At 37.0% G+C, this 17,583-nt stretch overlaps 1 protein-coding gene across 4 annotated transcripts in view; it reads left to right on the top strand.

Moving 5' to 3' along the window:
- Window positions 1-773: 773 nt before the first annotated feature.
- The window catches only part of LOC127416172 (CYFIP-related Rac1 interactor A), a 41,512-nt gene continuing 24,702 nt past the window's right edge, over window positions 774-17,583 (top strand). For 3 of the 4 annotated variants that reach the window (XM_051655363.1, XM_051655366.1, XM_051655364.1), the window contains exon 1: window positions 774-928. The gene's annotated coding sequence lies outside the window, so the exon portion shown is untranslated. The remainder of the gene's footprint in view (window positions 929-17,583) is intronic. The other variant, XM_051655368.1, reaches the window with a different exon arrangement.

The raw sequence follows: 17,583 nt of genomic DNA, 5'->3' as shown, positions 1-17,583 counted from the left end.
ATGTCATTGTTATTCTGTATATTGTTATTGTTATTCTCAAATATACGCTGTTTATAATTTTAGAAACTGAGAACTTTGTTTTTGTCATGGAAATGGTTAATTAGATCTTGTAAAAAGTCAAAACAATAAATGTGTTCTACAACTTATGTGTATGTGTGCAGCAAATGGCATGACAAAAATACATTTATGTCAAATTAAAATAAATATGAAAAAGAAAAATCTATTGATTTACTCATAATTTTCAATTATCTTTATGACCCTTACCTGGATTTGCTCAATTTTCTTTGACAAATCTTTACAGTTTGGTTGCCATAGTCAATTTAATTGATTTATCATGCATTTTGGTGGATGGAAAATTATTTAACTATTGTGAACTCAATTTAATCATTAGCACCATTATTAACTTGAAGGCATAAGCATTGCTTTATCATTGTTATGAGTTTGAATAAGGTGTTTGAATAAATGCTTACACCGATTGGAGCAGTTAAACTCCCAAACGGAACAAAACAAAAATAGAAAAGTATTACAATATGTTTTCTATTTACATGGAAAAATATTTGTCGGAACAGTTGTCATATTTTTATGTTGATCAAGGTAAAGTGTTAATATGTATTTTTTTAATTGTCCAAAAAAAAAAGCCTGTCTATTTTTTATTTTATTTTATTTTATTTTTTTAAGGATGTCAATGCGTCAACGTCGTTTTTGGAACAGGCCTTTTATTATGAAATGTTTCTCTCGTGCGGCCTTCTTGGATCGGAGTTCCTGTCGCTGTGTTCACGCGGCTGTTTTTACTGCTGAAATATTTAGTACAGTCACTCACTTGACTGCAACTGTAGTGGGGAAGTAGAAGGTGGCGCTGTCTGAGGGCTGAGTTGGTAGACTTTTACAGAAGCAAATCCATTGGAAAAACTATTTGCTGAGATTATTGGTAAGTGTAATATGACTTCGTTTGTGTTTGCCGACTTTTTCATACAACTGGAACGTAGTTTATTTCCCCGGATTCTTGTGATGGTCAGCGCGCGTTCTAGTTCTCTGTCAAATTCTCAATTTTCACACAGCCGCAGGAAGTGTGACTCCCCTTCACTCTAGTTTCAGTACTTTTTTGTCATGCAGATGTCATTTTTATACATGTTCTTGTTTCCGTAAATTTAAGCCCGACCAACAGAGGGTATTTGTTTATTAAAAAGAAATTGGTGAGTAGTACTCAAGATTCAGTTGGTGTCCGTTATTAAGGTTTAAGATGAGAATTTGAGAAGTTGTAACTGACGTTAATAGCGTTGCAGATTCGTTATATATTTATGTAAAATGTGTGTACTTTATTCAGTTTATTCAGTTACGGTTTACGAACGTACTAATACTGTATTTTACAGTGAAGTCCCCCATGTGCGGTTAAATTGAGTTGTTAGTTGGTTGTCTCGTGTGAGCAACATTGTTTAAAGGGATAGTTCACCCAAAAATTAAAATTCTAATCATTTACTCACCCTCATGCCATCCCAGATGTTTATGACTTTCTTTCTTCTGCTGAACACAAACAAATATTTTTTAGAAGAATATCTCAACTCTGTAGGTCCTTACAATGCAAGTACCAAAACTTTGATGCTCCAAAATGCACATAAAGGCAGCATAAAGTAATCCATAAGACTCCAGTGGTTAAATCTATATTAGGTGAGATCAATATTTAAGTCCTTTTTTTAACTATACATTCTCCTCCCTGCCCAGTAGGTGGCGATATGCACAAAGAATGTGAATCGGCAAAAAACAAAAGAAGAATGTGAAAGTGGCAATTGATGGGCTAGAATAAAGGACTTAAATATTGATCTGTTTCTCACCCACACTTTGTCATTTTGCTTCTAAAGATATATTTAACCAATGGAGTCTTATGGATAAGTTTTATGCTGCCTTTATGTGCATTTTGCAGCTTCAAAATTGTGGTACATGTTCAATTGTATTGTAAGGACCTAAAGAGCAGAAATATTTAGAAATATATACTTTTAAAAATCTTTCTTTGTGTTCAGCAGAAGTTAGTCATACACATCTGGGATTGCATGAAGGTGAATAAATGATAAGGAAATGTGAATTTCTGGGTGAACTATGCCCGAAACTATTAGCGTTTTTTTTAATTATTTTTTTTTTTATCTGCTTGTCGGCTTTTCGAGCATGTTTGTATCAGATTTTGAAAGGGTTTGATTGTTGAAAGTGTACTAATTACCAGTATAATTTATTCAGGTGGATTTTCATTGGGTGTTTTTTTTTTTTTTTTTTTTGCTCACTTCTGCTATAGTTTAAAGGTTTATACCTTAGTTGAGTTGACCCAGAGGCTGATACAATCATGATTCTGCTTTGTCAGTGCCAGGTTACTTTGGACTAAAACAAATCTGTTAAAATGGAAGGTAGCTTTACTTGAAATGTCCTCGAAGCATTGTTGGCATAGTTTTCCAAAACACAGACATTCATGTCATGCTTCACTGTCTTTTTTTAAATGTGATTTTGCCTTAAATGCAAAAAAAAAAAAAAAAAAGAGAGAGAGAGAGAGATGGAATGATAAGGGATTGTACAGTGCAATAAGAAAGGTATTGAATGGAAAGACACAATAAAGTATAAATGCAGGCATACACAATTATGTTGATGAAGTTTCATTTAAAGTGTCAAATTGGCAAATGAAAGCTTCAGATTGTTATTGTCACCAGGATACAACAGCTGTTGCTTCTGTGACACTTACTAATGGAGAGCAAAAATCCCACCCACTGGATCCTATTCAGGGACTGATGAAGATGATGGAGTGCCAGCTCGGACCTCCCCATAGTTTGGAGTGAATTTGACAAGTTGCCAAATTGTTGGGATATTTCTCTTCTAGCTTCTTCAATGTACCATTTTTCAGTGTGCTTCTCTGGCCAGCCAGAGGGTTTCTAGATTTATTATTGTTTTCCCAGATCAGTTGTGAAACGCTGCCTGTTGCCAGACAGACGGCAACAGCTGCAGTCCTCTGCATGGTGGTTGAGCCTCTGGGTATGCATTTGCATGATATCTTTTTAAATGACGAGGGTCTTATTTCAGGGTGGGTTGACCAGGCTCCCATCCTGATTAAGTTTTCATTGTGGTTAGAAAAGCATAGAAGCACCTGGTGATTGATAATAGTCTAATTTTGTGGGCAAGTACTTCCTCTATGTTCTTAATTCTAGACATACAAATCTGAATACAAGCTACCTAACTGCCTTTTTGTACTGTTCTGATTATAGCTCAGGCTGCTTGATTTTAAGCCCTTTGGCTAGATTAACATGCACCTGAACGGTGGTAATATAGCAAGAACTGCATAAATTGGGTTGTATTGCACGGCACATGTGCTGCATTTTCAAGGCCTTCAGTGCTGGCTAGCTTTAACAAATTGGTTAGTCTGAGCCTTTTTTTCCAGGCTTTCATAGGCATCTCAGGCCATGCTGAGTGTGGTGCCAGAGCATCGTTTTGGCAGTGTGTAAATGCACTGTGTGTCTTCCAAAAGGCCTCCACTGCCTCATCCAGCTGGCAACGGGGCATGTGTAAAATCACTTGTTAATCCACGGAGGCCGTTTGTCTGTTTAATGCAGTGCAAGTGTAGCAGGAAAAACAGGATGCACCCTATGTTGTTTTAGCTGTCCATGGTTTTCTAAGTGTGATTGGATTAGTCCACTCATTTGTCAAGCTTTAGATTACAGCAGTAAATTGAGCTCATTACAACATCTTAATTATATAGGCCTATCACTCAGATTTTCAGTATGTTGATCAATTTAGATGCCGTTTCGACTTCTCCATTTATCTGCAATCCCAAATTTGGGATGTATTGCATTGCTTTATTTTGTATGTAACTACAAAAGATGTATTCATAAGGTCAATGCAGATCATTATAGACTGATTCTGATGTGCTGATTTATTAGTGTCTGTTTATGTACATTAAGTTCCAGATGAAAAAGGAAAAATTTTCACCCCCCCCTTTTTTTTTTTTTATCCGTGAAAAAACATTAAATGAGTCAAACTGGCTCAGTTTGGTATCATCTGGCATAGGGGGCGTTCACATTGGCAGTTTAGTCTGAAACGGAGCACGGTTCGCATGTAAAATTGATAATGTGAAAGCTGTTTTGCAGAACGGGGAGCTGACCATGGTACATAATCCGAGACTACCTGCAGAAGATGGTCTTAGCTCGGTTGCAGTGGAACTGTGGCACGGTTCACATGAGTAAGAAAGCAATCTTTAATCGGTTCCACACTTGTTTAGGAAGTAAAATAACTGGTGCATTTGGTTTTGCCAATTTAAGCATGATGACATCAGTTGCACAAAAAAAAAAAAAAAAAAACGTGTGCCATGAGTGACAATGGAACATTGTGGGACACAGAAGTGGTGATGTGTCTTTAGTATACGTGCGTGAGTGAGCACGTTACGTTCACTATAGAAGTTTGTATTTATTTGTGAATATTTTCGCAGGAGTTTGGCGCGAGCATCTGCTGATGGCGTGCACATCAGAGTGCTTGTGAAGCACTTCACGCTCTTCCGGACAGGAGCTGCTCTGGTTGACGTCGGGTGCAGCTCAGTGACGCTTGAAGTTTAATTGAATGACACACAAATGTACTGTTGATGGCATTTATATAGTCACTTAAAATTCCTTTATTTGGGCATTAAAATGTGATTGGAATTTGAAGTACACAATAATCTTTGAGTTTTCTTAAATATTTGAGATAACCGTGGTTAGATCAAATAACTGGGATCAGATTTAATAATTGCAGTGGGACTAGTTGGTATGTTTGTCACCCCTACATTATTCTTAATTGGCAAATGTGTCCCAACTGAAGAGAGCGAGATCTCAGGAAAACACCACATGTGTGACACCCTCGGCCAAAATTGAGTTGTTTGGAGTTCTTCTAGTGTGCTGACAGCTTTACTGTTATAGTTAGCTTGAAGCAGATGGGCCCTTGGACTTACCATCTTAATGTGCTTAGTAGCTTTGAGCTCTAATAAAGACTCAAATGTTGTTTTGTGTTCGTCAGCAAATTGCAAGTGAGGTTTAAATAATACAGACTAGGGCTGTCACGATTATGAAATTTAGCTGATGATTAATTGTCAAACAAATAATTGCAATTATGACGATTCATTGTCTGTTTTGGGGCTATGACAATTAATTGTCTATTTTAGGGCTTTCACGATTATTTGTCATAGTAATTGTCATATTTCTTAAGGTGTGTTTTTTCATACACCTTAAGTAATTTTTACACATTTAACTTGAAACATAAAAAATGTGATTTCCTTTTAAGGCTTTAAAAACATATGAATGACATGAAAAACAATGTTTTAAATGTCAAAATATATCAAAATACTTAAAATATAAAGTCTCTAGTTTTGGTCAGTTTTACATTTACTTTGTTAATATTTGAACTCATATTTTACATTTATATATTTTTATAAAACATATATTTTTTTAAATATATATTATTATATTTATATAATATTTTATATATTATACAATAGTAAAATATTTATGTCCTAATTTCTTCACTTTTACACCTTATTTTAATGCTCTTTGATAAAACCCACGAGCCCTTGTTTCTCATGAAGCAAAACCTTGGAGATTTCGTTTCATCATTTTATCACTCCACAGAAATAGAGTAAGCGTGCGTCGTCTCCTCTGTCACTGCGTGTCATTAAGACTGCGTATATGAACCAGAAACTTTTGCCATTACACGGTCGTTTAAAGAGCCCATATTATGCTCATTTACAGGTTCATAATTTTATTTTGGGGGTCTACTAGAAGAGGTTTACATGCTTTAATGTTCAAAAAACACTATTTTTCTCATACTGTACATTGCTGAAGCACCTCTTTTCACCCTCTGTCTGAAACGCTGTTTAAGCTCCTGTCCTTTTAAAGCCCCCCTTTCCGAAAAGCCCAGTCTGCTCTGATTGGTCAGCTGGCCCAGTCTGTTATGATTGGTCAACCGCTTAGAGCTTGTGTCAGAAATGTAACGCCCCTTATCATAACTGAAGTAGCCCTTAGGTGGGCATTATGCAAATGTTTTACATAGTGACATAGATAAGTCACGGAAGTAATGGCTGGATTGCAAACCAGGTGTTTCAGGCAGTTCAGGAGCAGTGTTTTCTGTGGGAGAGAGTAACTCCTTTTGGGGTGGACTTTGTGCTTTGTAACTTTCCAGACCTTTTACGTGCACAAACAGCTATATTACACACTAAAGGAAAGGTAAAATCCCAAAAGCATAATGGGGCCTCTTTAAAGTGAAATCGGAGTGCTTTGTGTTCATTTTCGCAGTTTATACTTGTTCGTTTATATTTCACGGTAGTTTGGCGCAAGCCTCTGCTGAAAGCGTGTGCATCAGAGCACTTCACGCGCTCTTCTGGACAGGAGCTGGTTGACTTCTGTGGTGCAGCTCAGTGACGCTCAGACTCTTGAGTTCAACTGAATGACACACAAACACGTTGTTCATGGTATTTATACACAATATAAATACCATGAACAGTAATAAGGGAAATAAATTCTGGAATTAGAATGCCTAATAATTGCAGCTGTCTCAAATAACCGCGATTAGATCAAATAACCACGAACACATGGTTATTTAATAATCGTGACCGGCCTAATTCAGACTAACCATATAACCTAGTGTGTATGTGTGTCTACATGTTAAATACATGTTGAACTGTTCATACATATGGAAAAAGTTCTGGATCAGGATTTTTCCTGGGTCAGAAATGGTCTTCGTTGCTGGCTAACAGGGGGTCGAAACTAATAATAAGACAGTGGTTTTGAAGACGTAGGTGATGTGTTGTTTTATTACATTATTTGTCTCCAGCTTCCAAATGCTTTCTCTCCTTTTGTGCCCTCTATACACTGATCAGCCACAACATTAAAACCACCTGCCTAATATCGTGTAGGTCCCCCTCGTGCTGCCAAAACAGCTCTGACCCGTCTAGGCATAGACATAACAAGATCTCTGAAGGTGTCCTGTGGTATCTGACACCAAGACGTTAACAGCAGGTCCTTTAAGTCCTGTAGGTTGCGAGGTTGGGCCTCCATGGATCGGACTTGTTGGTCCAGCACATCCCATAGATGTTCAATCGGATTGAGATCTGGGGAATTTGGGGGCCAAGTCAACATCTTGAACGCTTTGTCATGTTTCTCAAACTATTACTGAACAATTTTTGCAGTGTGGCAGGGCGCATTATCCTGCTGAAAGAGGCCACTGCCATCAGGGAATACCGTTGCCATGAAGGGGTGTACGTGGTCTGCAACAATCTTTAGATTCTTTAGGTGGTACGTGTCAAAGCAACATCCACATGAATGCCAGGACCCAAGGTTTCCCAGCAGAACATTGCCCAGAGCATCACACTGCCTCCGCCGGCCTGCCTTCTTCCCATAGTGCATCCTACTGCCATCTCTTCCCCAGGTAAACGACGCACACGCACCTGGCCGTCCACATGATCTAATAGAAAACGTGATTCATCAGACCAGGCCACCTTCTTCCATTGCTCCATGGTCCAGTCCTGACACTCACATGCCCATTGTAGGCGCTTTCGGCAGTGGATTTCGTGACACTTGCCCTTTTTTCCTGCTTCCAACACATGAAATTCAAGAACTGACTGTTCACTTGCTACCTAATATATCCCACCCCTTGACAGATGCCATTGTAACGAGATAATATATGTTATTTATTTCACCTGTCAGTGGTTTTAATGTTATGGCTGATCAGTGTATTTCATTGGCTGTAGCTCATTGCCAGTTTCTCGCTCATCACAATGGTGCGCACACATGACATCTCATCGGCCAGATTTCAAGCAGGTTGGAAATCCGTTGTAGCATCTGTTACTTCATGAGGCCAGTCACATGAGTAACGTACACTACACGACTGTTGGTCTCAGTTGCCAACTCAAAACATTAAAGAAGACGAGCTTGAGTCATGTAGTGTGCGCTAGACTTCACATATTTAGCACTTCTAAACCGCCAAATGCAAAATTGGTATTAAAAAAACGATCTCAACAGTTAATGCGAAAAATAAAATCCATGATATCAATGATAAGCTTTTTGATAAGTAATTTTCTGTATTTGGCCAGTGTTCTACATCTTGACGATCAGCTGCAGGCCGCTAAAAACACAAGCAGTTCGGCTTTCTCAGACTGTATGAAGTTGCTAACGTTAGCTGCCGTGCTAACGATTAGGCTATTAAATTTCTACATTTATCTTTATTAATAAGCATGTTACGAGCCTTTAATAATAAACAAATAGCCTAGATTTTTGTTCAGATTAATTTTCACGAAATTAGAAGTCATATCTGTCATGGATGACTTGGAAATGCAATAAAATAAGTATTTGGTATTAGGGCTGTCAAATTAAAATGAGAAATTCTAATATTTGTCGAATGTAAGAAAAATATGCACATTCGAATGTTTAAACTGTGCATTTGAAATTTGGATGTGTGCCAAGAACTGATGATGACTTCAGATCGATCACATGCTTGCGCTAAAAAAAAGGCTAGACACAGTGCAAAAAATTTGGTTTAACAGAAAGCAGTTGTCTCTATGCTTTTTAAAGTTCTTTTTAATTAGATACAGCATCTAAAAAAACAGCGCCCCTGCACGAGACGCTGAATAAACAAAAACAAAGGGAAACAAAGACGTTTGTCTAGCACGCGTTTACAAAGAAAAACAAATTTATGGTTGCAAAAGAGTTCTGTGTGAACAGCCCCTTACGTTAAGTCTTGCTCTCTCATAAGCATTTCTCAGATTAAGCAATGATTTTTTTAAATGCTTTGTCAGGAAAGGAGTTCAACTTGGAAATGTGTGTCTCAAGAACGTCACGTTCCATTCTGTTGTGTTCCGTCTGACTGAACAGCCCCTGGCTTGTGCTCATAGTCTGAGCCGCTCCACCCCTGAGTTCAGCCGAATACCACTGCTATCTGGGAATATTGCTACCCTACATACAACTGTAATTAATTAAAAAACAATGTGGTATATCACTGTTAGTATAGCTTGAGTCTGGAGTAGTACACTGTGGCATCAGTACAAGTGTAACACCATGTGGACTGCCTATTAATGCACCCCCCCCCCCACCATTTTACTTTTGACTTAACATTTGAGAATATGGATTGACTATAACTATTTATTTATTTATTAGTTGAAAGGGGAATGCTCTTTTTTTAACAGCCAGGAATGTTCTTTGCAATAATTTAATGGTGCTGTATGGTTTATGTATTTAATTCGCCCTCTTGTGGACTAAGGAAACAACGTCAATTTAAAAATCAGCTGACTTTAAAATTTGAATATTATTTGAAAGTGTTGAAGGTAAAAATTTGAATTTAGATTCTCTGCTCAATTGACAGCGCTAGTTGGTAGCCTAATCTTTCTCACTTTACTGAAAATATAAAAATGGTCCATTCAGACTTTTACATTTTCTAAATTTTCTCCCATACAGTATCATTCCTCAGTCACAAGAAAAAATATTCAAACAAATACTGAACTGCTGTCATTATGCTTCTAAACGAACAGATGATCTTTTAACATTTATATACAACTGCATTCGATTAATAAACTCTGTAAAATATTTTCATATTTTGGTAGAAGATCCCTCAGAGCCCACTGCTTTGGGATATACAGAAATTTAATCTTTTTTTGCAAGCACAGGTAACTTGAACTCAACCAAACACATGACAGGTTGTTGGCATTGCCGAAACTGCACTATATTTGGCAACACCAGTGTGGTGTTTTCTGTTGTTCACTATCAGCAAACTTCCTGCTTCTTTTTCGCTTTCTTATTTCCTCCCTGTGTCAGAGGGGCCACTACGCTGAGGTTAATCAGAGGGGAAGTAGCTTATGTGATGTGCAATGATTGAAAAAACCACTGGTGATATTTTTTTACATAATATCTTAAGTAGGATATTTGTGAAATCTTGTTGCTCGACTGTTGTGCCTGAGAACATAGTTTTGCTTACTGCAGGCGATTATGTAGGTGACAAACCATGTTGACCAGCATACTGTAAAGTGGAGTGTTCCCAGAGCTGACTCCCCAGCTGGCATATGAACTTGACTGTGTAAACTCTGGCTGTTGTTAGTTAAGCTGCTTTTTCATTGATTTTAGCAGCTGCTGGAATTTTAAGATTTATGACGTTATTGTCCATGGTAACAGTTTCTATAGCACTATGAACAAAATGCATCATTGCTCAGATATTCTTTTTCTCCCTCCCTCTTTCTCTCTTAATTTGAACTCCTTTGTTTAAATTTATGTAACCTGGTCCTAGCTTTACTGTTTATTTCTTTCTTTGTATTTATTTGGAATGCAGGGTTAGCCAAATACCATATGCTCTTTTTTTTATGACATCAAGCAACAGTGAGCTGGTTATGGAGACTGTGTGACCCAGATATCTTTTGATATAGTCAGTCAGGAATCCAAAAGATAGATGCATAGTTAGTAACAGGTTTAACCCCTTTTTGCAACAAACACAAGTGGACCAGGATGAATAATAATGTTGGGTGGACTTGTAAATAATTTTTTAAGCTAGTAGGTCCACTGCTGTGTCTTTAAAATACCATAGAGTCATGCTAATTACAGGATAAGACATGAGCCCAAAATGCAAGGGTTTTGTGTGTGTGTGCAGTACTACAGACTTGGATTGGGCTGGATGATAATTGAAGATCCTCTCTCTTCTCCAAAACTCTGAGACATGGCTCTCTTTGTATCTCAGTGCTTTTGAAATTCAGAGATCACAGAACAGAACTGCCATTCAGACCAAAAGCTGTCTGTAAGAAGAATTGTGTGCTTCAAAGTCCTACACACTTTATGACGGGCTGTGGAGGCCATCTCTGAATACCAACCAAACCCCCATCCATTTATGCACTGAGGCTGTTTTGTTTTTTTTTTTTTTTTTTTCTCTTCCCTTGCCTGATATACAAAATTTAAAGAACATAAGCTAGATAAACTGTTGCCTCCTTAAGAGAGCAGGGGGGTATTCCAGAGATCAGGTTAAGCAATTTACCCGGGTAAGTTTATTCTGAATAAGTGGATAACCAAAATCTGAGGTAATTTTCAGGGTATGTTAGTTGTCATAGCAACTTACTCTCTGAATATAACCTGCTCCGGAGTAGGTTATGTTCCAGAGTTAGTTTATTTCAGGTAGATGTCAGTAAGTTTCAGAGGTTGTCAGCGCATGCGTGCCCTTCTGATAGCGACACAGTGGGCGTGGAAACTCAGATTACGCACCTGATTATACTTTTAACGTATTATAAAGCAGGGCTCCAGACTGCGACTAAAATGGTCTGAAATGCCACCAAAAATAATTGATTGCGACAATAATTTAAAATCTAGTCGCCATTGATGACAGTCGGGTTGTGTGCATTCATATGTGGTTTCGTCAGATATCATCTTTTGAGCGTGCACTAGTGTGTCTCGCGACACTTTTCACCCATTCTGTTGCTGATGAGCTCGCTGCACTGCACACCACAACAAACCCAGCGTGCGAGAGAAGGTCTTTTTCATGAATCACCCAAAAAGAACAGGGTTTGAACTCAGGAGCTCAGGTTAGCAGTTCACCTCACTTTCTCAGTGAATCAGCCGTCAGTGAGCTCACAACTGGGACTGCTGACATTTCAAAATAAGAGTCCCATGTGTATTTCGGGCTTCTTTATAATTAAAAGTCCCATATTGTGTACCACTTATTTCTTCTGGTAATTATTGATTAGGATTGGAGTAGCACAATAAACTGCATCTGGGATTTCGTTCAATTTGTACTCTTGTGGTCTCTGTGTCTGGGCCATCCGGTAACAGTCAAGAAAGACTTAGGCATATATATATATATATATATATATATATATAGGGCTGAAACGATTAGTCGACGTTATCGACAACATCAACAATAAAATAATTGTCACAATTTTTTGTTGTCGAATGTTGTTTGATCTAATTTAACGTAACATGAGATTACATTCAATTCTAATGATGATGCGTGAGAGCAGCACTGTGCTTGACTGAGGAGAGGAAGAATTACACAGCTTACAGTCCAGATGCACTCTAAACAGTTCAAACAGCTTCAGGTGATGTAGATTACAAAGTAAGAGGGAATAATAAAAATAAATAAATACAGAAGAACTCTCGTTGTGGAATAAGCGGAGCTGGAGCAAAACTTGCGTGTTGAGCGTCTTTAAAGGAAACACCCCGGCATTACATCTTAAATGCAGTTATCTTTAATGCGTTATAGCTTTATTAAAGTTCAAATAATAAGGAAGCAGATCATGTAAATTACTACAAACTCAGAAACGGGCATTTCTCTGTGCGGTCAGTGGCTCTTCTATGAGTTGCACGAATGTCCCGATCTAAGGGGGAGAGATTGAAACTGCACCCGGCTGAGGCACACTCTGTCATGGGGATGCTCATCCCTAAAGCGCGCACGCTTGCTGCAGCTAGATTATAACGTGATGGCTCACAGCTTATTGAATCATAATATATGTCACTGTGCATTTCTTATCATGAAGAAAATTGGCAATACGCAGCTTTATTAATAAGAGAGAGTTTTTTTGTGAGTTAAAGATGGATTGAAGTGAACAGAAAAATGAGAGAGGGTAGTCTGCGCCCCACTGCAACAAAATATGTTTTTGTTTTGGCTTGTTTTCCAATATAAATATCTAAAACTAATTTAAAACAACGTACATTTACTTTAGCAGCTACACAAATAAATTGTTGAATATAATATAAAAAATACAAATATTTTAAAATTTCTAAAAATCCTTTAAAAAAAGATGCATTCACCTGAGAAGCAGCATATAAGATATTTAGACTTTTAGAGAATAGATCTTGAATATAAGTATATTTTGTCTTTACTGCACTTGCAGAAGTATAACAAAGTGAAAAATACACTTGTATACAAAATACACTTTATATTTAAGATACATTCTCTTTGGGGGCCTGGGTAGCTCAGCGAGTATTGACGCTGACTACCACCCCTGGAGTCGCGAGTTCGAATACACAGTATTAAGAACTAAGGGTATGCAGACTTTTGATTCTGCATTTTCATTGTTGCCATGTTTTGTTTTATGATTGTGCCATTCTGTTATAACCTACAGTTGAATATGAATCCCATAAGAAATAAAAGAAGTGTGTTTTTCCTGCTCACTCATGTTTTCTTTAAAGATTTTACATATATTACCAATTCTCCAAGGGTATGCAAACTTTTGATCACAACCGTGTGTGTGTGTGTGTGTGTGTGTGTGTGTGTGTGTGTGTGTGTGTGTGTGTATATATATATATATATATATATATATATCGTGTAGGAGGGAACAAAACTAATTTATTCACATACATGATGGATCTTCCCAGACACGAAATGCCCGACCAGTGGAGAATGCACAGATGAAGTAGGTTCTCTGCCAAAGAGATGTTGCCCTTTACAGCTCTTATAAAGCCATATTTCAAAAAGTTGAGCAACACACATTTTAATTGCACTTACATTTTTTCCAGTTTCATTTTAAGTTTAGGTAAAATAAATGCAAATTAAATTTCGAAATCAAGGTGTCTTGCTTTATTGTGTAGGTTTAACCCAAACCCTGCTTAACGTAAATTACCCCATAGTACCACCTAGCGTCCAACCAGCGGTAGTACCGGTGTTCGTCTGTTGGCAATCTCACAGGCTGACGATAGGATGATCTGACAATGGAGAAGATCGCCCAACCCTATTGTAATATTTTTTTAACGTAGAACACATTGGACAGGCCTCCACACTCTTCACTGTAAAGAAAGGGCTTTATGTATTTATATTTAGACTTTCTAATAAATAATTTTATTTCATGATATTAATTTAATGAACATATCTATAAATATCAAATAATACAATTATTAAAGCACCCACATTCTTTTTACAGTTCCTTCAGTCAATGAATATTCATGTTATTTATAACATTACATTACATCGTATCAATATGCAGGTAATGTCTGCCAATTCAAAGCTTAAGCAATTAATCACTCATTCTTCTTCTTCACTAACTAGATAATATGTGATCATTTCACAGACCACAGATCTAGCATATAGGTTAGAGATTCGATTTCTCATCACTTTAATTCATGTACTGTACATATAAATGCACACTTTCCAGACTTGTTCATTGTACTCTCTTTATTATCTTAAAATATAAATGAGACATGCTGTCATATAGTAACCTACAGTGCCCTCCTTAAGCTGGTGGTCAAGTGATTCAATCAAAAGATGTCTTTCTGATGCTCAGCCTCCTCTACTCCATTAGAAGCTGCATGGCCTTCTTTAAATTACATGTTTAATCTGCCTTTCAGTATGGACCTTTTACAGCTTCCTTTACACTAGGAAGAGATGAGTTACTTTTCTCTAATATTGAGATCATGAACATCTATAATGTATAATCAGGCACATGATCTTCAGTTAAAACAACATCATTCAGTACCAAGTTGTTGGAGGTAGATGGACCCTCTACATGAGACTGTACAGCCATTGCCTTTCAGGGGACAACACAACAAACAAGTTTTATTGCCACATCAAATAAGAAAAGGACATTATGGTCACATAACTGTGGGACACCCATCATTCTCCACCTCTGTTACAGCAGATCTTCATCTTAAGAATAATCATGTGTAACCTACCGATAAACATTACATTCAATCTATGAAAAATGATGACAAATGTGGGAGATCCTACAATTGAAAGAGGGTCTATTAATACAATGACTCTCTGCAACTGTGGGAAATTAAATGTGATATGATTCTAAGATTTTAGAAACCCCAATGTTAAACTGGGTACATCAAATGGTATTAAAAAGAAAGAAAAAAACATCAGTTCAAATGACATACAGTAAAATAAAATTAGCATGCACAGAACATGGTAAATACCAGTAAAATGAATCTTAAAATAAAATATATAGTAAACCTATAGCCTATTATTGTAATATGAGTAGAATATGAATATTAATACTTATAATGATGTTCAGTGCAAACAAATAACATTCGACCTATTAAACATAAATGCAGGGCTAATATTAGTGTTGAATTAAGCTTTTACATGAACGGTAAAACTTTATAGTTTTATTAATTTAAAAATTCATGCAATGATTCAGTATACTTTGTCAAGCAAACACTCAGTCCTAAACTGATGCAGCTCCTATCGCTATTACGAATTAAGATGAAGTAATGCTCATTTGCAGTCATTAAAACTTCATGTTCTGCATCACTGAAATATGGCACGCCTTTCTTCTTAGCTTCTGTTTCCATGGTGACTCGAGAATTCGGCGATCTGCCTTTCTGAGAATGCCTTTCTGAGTTCACCATGAATGCGCATAAACTCTGAGTTTCAAACTCACGGTTGAGTGAACCAACACCTGTGCAGGTGTTCTGGAAAACCCATACCGGGAGTAAGCAAGTTTTGGGTTAATTAACCGAAAGTTCAGGGTTTATATCATGGTAAGTTAACCTTGCTTTCTGGAATACCCCTCAGAAACTGTGAAATAAAAATATTATGTTAAACATTAATACTGTTAAGACCAGAGATTCATATGTACTCTTTGAATGGGGTACGTTGTTTTGGAAGTGTTGCTCCACCCCGTGGACCATTTCTAGGTTTGCTTTCCTCCTTAGTCAAAACAGAGAGGTCTTTAAAAATGGATGAAACCATGAGGTCTCGCCCTGTGGTGTCTCTGTTATGTTTTGAAGGGTGGAGCAGCCCATGTTCCTTTTAAGCCTTTTATGATCCTTACAAGTCTCGGTTGAAAAAATAAAAGCCCTTTATTATGACAGGCCTTTTAGTCTATTGATGCAGAATATCACATCAGGTATGGTGTCTGTTGGCTGTAAATTTTAAGAAGTAGATTTAAGCTCTGTGTTCTGCCCTGAAAGCTTCTTTAAAGCAAACAATATGCACTTGTGCATTGCTCGCTGACCTTTTTCACTAGAGTGGTACTAAATATTTTATCTTGCTTTGGACCACCCTGTGTGGTTGGCATGCTGTAGGATTGAGTTATATTATAATTATGGAGCCATGTAGGCTTTAAACTCTTATATTATTTGAGAATATCATATCAATTAAATTTATATATTTGAAGTGATTTGTTGTGTGCTTTGTTAGTACATCGAAGTCAGTGCTACTGTATGAAGTGTATGTGCCACTGCAAACAATATGTAGTGTGTAGGTGTAAGTGTGATTTTCTAAAATAGAAGTGTAAAATAAAGTTAAAGGGACAGCATCCCTGAACAAGATTAACACCCACAACATTTGTCCCACTTGTAGAGTGTTTGTCTTTTGTGTTTCCCATACTAAAGAAAATGGTAGCACATAATCAAAAATAGTTGGACAATTTTGGTCACTCCAGTTCAGATTTCTATTAAAATTTAGTCATACAAAATGGTCCCAAAATTTTAGTTGAAATTTGGAGCCCTGCTTAGGGCTGGGTATACAGATTTCCCATTTGGATTCTGATTCCCATGCTTGATTTGATTCTTATTAATTTGGGTTTACTACAGTTAGACATTTCTAAATACCAATTATGAATAGTTGCCACAACAAATTTGACTAATTTGAGTAAAGTTCTTAAGTAATTATTCAAGACGAGCGGTCAGTAATAAAGAAAAAATGAAACCAATTACAAGCAATATAATAAATAAAAACAGTGTAACAAAGATACAAATTCAGAAAACCATGCTTGAGGTTTTTAAAAGCAGTATCAGGTATTCAGGTAACATTCAGAAATGGAAAGTAATGATATGTAATGTGCTGCTACTTAAATTACTGGTCTTCACTTTATCAAGTTATCCAGCCAAGAGCAGTGAGTAGTTTTCTTGTTTTTTGTTATTGTTGTTTGACTATGATTAACATCATACAAGACAGTGGAATGTCTATTTGGCTGCATTTTAAAATTCAAGTCCAATATTTTGATATAAATCTACTTTTCCCCACTGTTTGTTCACTGTAGATATCAATGACTATTTATTAATACCTCACCAAGGTGTGCATTTTCACTGAATTTTGAAAGGTATTTTTCCATTTAGGTAAAAAAGCCCTGCACCACCTGGTTAAGTAATGATTTAAGGGACTGTTTTCATACAGAATAGCTGTTACAGTTTCTGATATTTTTCATTGGCTGTGTTTAGATGCCCCCTTATGAGATCGATAAGTCGCAAGTATTATGTATTTTTTGTAAATGATAATCATGCCATCCCAGCAACAACAGATCATAGAGAAACTACTAGAGATATGACTGCTCACAGGCTTGTTGTGGAGACAGAAACAGGAAATAGCTGTTTGTACTTCACTATTATTTGTTAGGCTAGACTTTTGTGCTTATTGTGTAGTGTCCTGTTACAATGTTTTCAGCACTGAGACTGCAACTAATGGAAGACCGTACATACCTGAGCTTGAAAAGGCATTCATGAACTCCCATACATTGAGAAGTAAGGTCACTTTGCTACTTTCCTCCATGGGTGTCATCACAGAGGAAGTGTTCTTTCTCACCTGTTATTCTGTAGAATCACTGGTATGTGTGTAGGTGGATCTGATGCACATTGTTTACAGTACAGGGCTCTATGTTAACCATTTTGTTTAGGAGCACTTGTGCAAAGT

This window comes from Myxocyprinus asiaticus, chromosome 25 (genome assembly GCF_019703515.2).
Source record: "Myxocyprinus asiaticus isolate MX2 ecotype Aquarium Trade chromosome 25, UBuf_Myxa_2, whole genome shotgun sequence".
In the NCBI taxonomy this organism is placed as follows: domain Eukaryota; kingdom Metazoa; phylum Chordata; class Actinopteri; order Cypriniformes; family Catostomidae; genus Myxocyprinus; species Myxocyprinus asiaticus.
The sequence above is the reverse complement of the archived record's forward strand: the minus strand, read 5'-3'. Positions and strand labels throughout refer to the sequence as shown.